The sequence below is a fragment of the Ailuropoda melanoleuca genome, chromosome 9, assembly GCF_002007445.2.
Source record: "Ailuropoda melanoleuca isolate Jingjing chromosome 9, ASM200744v2, whole genome shotgun sequence".
Classification (NCBI taxonomy): domain Eukaryota; kingdom Metazoa; phylum Chordata; class Mammalia; order Carnivora; family Ursidae; genus Ailuropoda; species Ailuropoda melanoleuca.
In genome coordinates this window covers 80,153,606-80,158,495 of record NC_048226.1, presented here as the reverse complement: position 1 = coordinate 80,158,495, position 4,890 = coordinate 80,153,606, and the positions used below count along the sequence as shown (strand labels likewise).

General features: G+C 36.1%; 1 pseudogene; it reads right to left on the bottom strand.

Annotated features, from left to right (window-relative positions):
* Positions 1-222: 222 nt before the first annotated feature.
* LOC100478071 lies at positions 223-739 on the bottom strand (annotated as a pseudogene).
* Between the last annotated feature and the right edge of the window lie 4,151 nt (positions 740-4,890).

Sequence of the window (4,890 nt, the reverse complement as noted above, 5' to 3'; positions counted from 1 at the left end):
GCATAAATTATTTTTTTTTGTTAGGTTTTTATTTCATCATCATAAACTTAACTCTGCAATCCAGCTAGACCTGGAGGGGAGTAAGGAAAATATAGAACCCATAGAACTGCAGCCAGAGCACAAAGATTATAGGATATTTCCAGCAGACGGGGATGAAGGGGTGCTCTGCTGAGCTACAGAAGGAATGGTCTGGTGGTTAAGATAAAACACAAGTGAAATTTATTAGATTTGTCCACAGTCAGCAACTGTGATCTTCTTGCTGGTCTTGCCGTTCTTGGACCCAAAGCCCTCCAGGCTTCCACAATATTCATACCCTCTTTCACCGTGCCAAAGACCACATGCTTGCCATCCAAGCATTCAGTCTTGGCAGTGCAGATGTAAAACTGGGAACCATTTGTGTTGGGTCCAGCACTTGCCATGGACAAGATGCCAGGACCCATATGCTTCGGGATGAAATTCTCATCAAATTTCTCCGCATTGATGAACTTGCTACCAGTGCCATTATGGCTTGTGAAGTCACCACTCTGGCACATAAATCCCGGAATAATCCTGTGAAAGCAGGAAACTTTACAACCAATCCTTTCTCGCCAGTGTACAGAGTACAGACCTTGTCTGCTGCCTTTGGAACTTTGTCTGCAAATATCTCCAAGGAGATGCAGCTCAAGGGCTGTCCATCCACCATGACATAGAAGAACATGGTGGGGCTGACGATGGCTGGGCAGCGGAATCTGCAAGCCATAATTTGTTTTTTATAGTATAATCTGCTTATCTTCCATATCATCATCTACAGATGTTCCTGCCTCTGATTCTTTACAATTCCATAATATTTTATTGTAATATTCCAAACTACTTAGATGATTTTCAGTATTTGACTAAGAAAATTAGATTTAAGATTAACTTTCAAAGTAATATTTTTCTAGGTGGACTTGATGTAAAAGGCATTGAAGATAGAAGAAACAATCATGGGTGAGGTAGGAAAATGTGAAACAGTGTAGTGCATTGCAAAGAATGAATGTCATCTAGGATTGCTACAGCTGACTGCTCACATGATAGACGTGGTAGCAAAGCATGAGGTCCCACTGGGAGGCAGCAGCTTCTTGTTAAACTGTATATGTTACTTTCCTATTAAAAATATACACAATAGCCAACAAATGGAGCAATAAGAAAGCCAAAATCACTGAATTCCTCACATCTTTCTGAAACATAGCTTCTGTAAACAAAATATTTTAATAAACTTATGTGGGGTACTTATAATGTCTGAAATAATTTATGCAAATCAAAAAATAGTATCCTCCAGAAATTATGCAGATTGAAAACATCTTTGTACCAGTGTTTATGTCTTTTAAGTAATCACAAATTAATGAACATGGTCCTCATTATGATATTACAACAAATTTTTGTATAAAATATTTCATAAAGTATTGAAATAAAGTATTGCATAAGTGTATAGGTAATGTTAAAGCTATTTATCTTAGAAATAAACAGAAATAAACTTAGAAATAAACAACTTAGAATAAACTTAGAATATATCTGAGAAATAAACCGTTAATACTGTGTAATATTCACCATTGAAAGCTAGAATTTGTGATTGCTTACACATACAATCGAGCTATATCGAGCACGTGGAGAAGTCACTTGAACTGCTCCCTTCCCTAGATGTTAGATAAAAACACAACAATAGCAACATCTTCAGACAACATCATGGCAGGAACCTTATTTTAAATCTTCGTGGTTTCACAACCATCCTGTTAAAATATGTATTAAAGCAGCTTCCACAACCCCATCTGTATACTAATGTGGGATGGGAGAATTTCTTCTTTGCCACAGGAACTGAAATGATTGGCAGGGTGCCTCTCCCTGCCTCCGCACAGCACTCTAGTCCTTGTAGTTCCCAGGGGACCTTAGTGTCATGAAATTTTAAACCACAGGAATATGAAACCTAAAACCCTCATATGATAGATTAAAAAAAATAATTCTTAAGAAGATTAAGCTACTCACCTAAGGGTCATACAGCAAGTTGACAAGTTGACATCAAAATTGAGATTCCAATCCAAGACTCTCATCAAAAATTGTGACCTTTGAAAAACTGTAATTCTGTACTTTTATTAAATGTTACATAGACCAACACGGATTTACCAATAAATCTAAAATGTGGACAAATAATACACTTTTATACTTAAACGAAATGATGTTTAACAAGTGACTTACTTGTTTTGTACCGTTAATCCTCCGTGGCCCTCCTATTTGTTATTCACTCAGGTGTTCTCCAAGACTGAGTCAGCACCTGAAGAGTAAAGTATAATATCTGTACTTAATCTTAGACAATGTATACTTTGAGCTGCATAGATAGTATCTCCTGCAAGCCATAAACAAATAAATAAATAAAAAGCCTAGAAGGAATCTTCTGTCTGCTTTTCAGAAAATGAGAATTTATGTATTGGAAAGGGAGGGCAGAAATTAAATCAACTGTATGTGTTATTAGGATTGTTCAAATAACAAAAAATCATGAGTCACAGCTCTAACTCTTGACTACTCTGCCCCCAGAGTGAATGGGGGGGGGGGCAGGGGAACGAGGAACATCACAAAATAAATAAGCGGTTCCTTTCAATTAATAAACTCAAAGGAAATGAGTGTAAACAGGGACCGACTTTCTAAAGTAATTGGGGATGAGGACTTCTGCCTGTGTGGCTAGAGGAAAGTAGGTAAGGGACACGGTAATAGGTAAGAGGCAGTGCATATTGGTATTCTCAAAACACTAAGTTATTGAAGAGAGGCTACAGACACAGTAGCTACGTCTAAGTAGCATGGAGCAGGCATGTAGGGACCTGTAAGGAAGGAAAGAAGACCTAATTTCTACCAGTACCTCTGGTGTAGATTTCCTCACACAGTTAAGAGCATCATGGATGGATAACTGCGTATGTCTGGGAAAGAGGAGAGGGTGGGAGGGATTTGGGAGATTTTTCCATTGTATCACTGTGGAGACTGTATCTCTGAGACAATCAACTGATTTTGTCTGAGTACAAGTCCCAATACACAAATTTGTAATCTCTCATATTTCATAATATCCTATCATAACCACATTCTATAATGAAGAGAAAACTGTGCACAGAATTTAATGAGAAAATCTGACTTGAAATAATATCCAGTTTCTCAAGGCATGAGACAGACCCATATTTCTTACAGACATAGAAAATTGTCATTTTATCTAAATCAAATGAGAGAATATTTATTCCTAGATGATCTATGTTTTATAAAGAATTTATATATTATTTAATGGCAACTCTCATAGAAGACATAAAAAACTGTTCTTATGGATAGTTTTACTGTCATGGGCATTAACTACATACATAATTAATGTTTTATTTATTTTTCCTGCATTTTATAAAATTTAATATACTTCCATTTATGATCAGGGGTGATAGACAAGATTAATTTTTATAACTATAAAGAGTTGTCCATTTCCTCTAGGTTAACGAAGCCCAAGATCCCCTGATGCCTTGAAATTTATATATATATATAATATAATATATATTCAGATAAATGCATACGATGCTAAAGGAAGTATGAAAATGGGCCAAAAGGAGGCAGGCCCTATAAATTCAGATAAGCATTATAATATATTATCACAGGGAAAATTAATGGGAAGTTAACTGATTTTCCCTTAAGTCATATATCTATGACCAAAACAAGGACTAGAGGATGAATGCTAAATCCTTGTACGACTCTCTTATGACTCCAACATTTTCTTCTTCTCAATCACCACCAGCACCACCTCCTTTTTCTAGGGGAGGGAACTTCCCAGAGCATGTTAGAAAGCCACATTACACAATTGGGTATTTGGTTCTCTCTCCTCTGCAGCTTCTTGTCTTCTGTTTGAATTCTAGGTCAAGACAGAATTGTTAAAGGGCTTATTTAACCCTAAATCAGAAGGAATCAATAATAAAGTTGCTATACCATTTGAGGGCATTAAATACGCACAGAAAGTATTTCTTTTAGACTTTCCTAGGAGGCAGAAATCACAGTAAAATTGACAATTGCAATTTTTCCATTTAAGTTAAATTCCAAAAACATGATCTTTCCCAAAAAAAAAATTCTTAATTTTCAGGAGCAAATGTGTTACAACTCGAATTTTGAGGGGGCAAAATATGCAACAAATTTGCTTATGAATATTGTCATGAAATTACTTTGTGAAAAACAATAAAGCAAATCAAACTTTTATAAATATGTAACCTTTGCCACTTGTTAGGAAAATGTTTTATAGCAAAATAGGTTATCTGTACCAATTTTCTGATAATAAAGAGACTCTTCCTAATATATCTGATTGGAAAAAAAAATCTTGCATTTCCTTTCAACTTTCGTCAAAGTTGGGTAAATAGATGTAGTAGCAAATGGCGTAAGTAATGATAGGAAGGACTGACTCAAGGGTGTAATCAGTCCCAGGGGGGATGATTTTCAGGCAGCATGAAGATCCTTTCCTTGGTGTATGGCTTTTGGCTTTCACTTCAGAGTGCCGTGAGGTTGCCTCTCATATTTTATTCCTTTAGAACCATGTGTATGTCCTGCAAAATGGGAGATCCTCTCACGGGAGGGTTCCTTCAGCTTTCCCACTATTAATTCTGATGTGTCTCCATATAAGAAAAAAAATGCACTGGTCAGAAACCTTCCCTCTAACAAGCAGAATTGAAATGAACATTTTGAGAAAGTGTCTCACAGAGGATATGTTTTTGTATGAAAAGAATTCCATCCAGAGATGAATGTTAGAGATGTTGTCAGATGTTTGAGATAAAGTGTCAAACCCATTTTCCAAGGTAACAATTCTTCAAAAGAACGCTAAAGAAAATGGCATATTTAGCCTGTAAAAAGGAAGGGCCAAACAAAATTATGTTTACT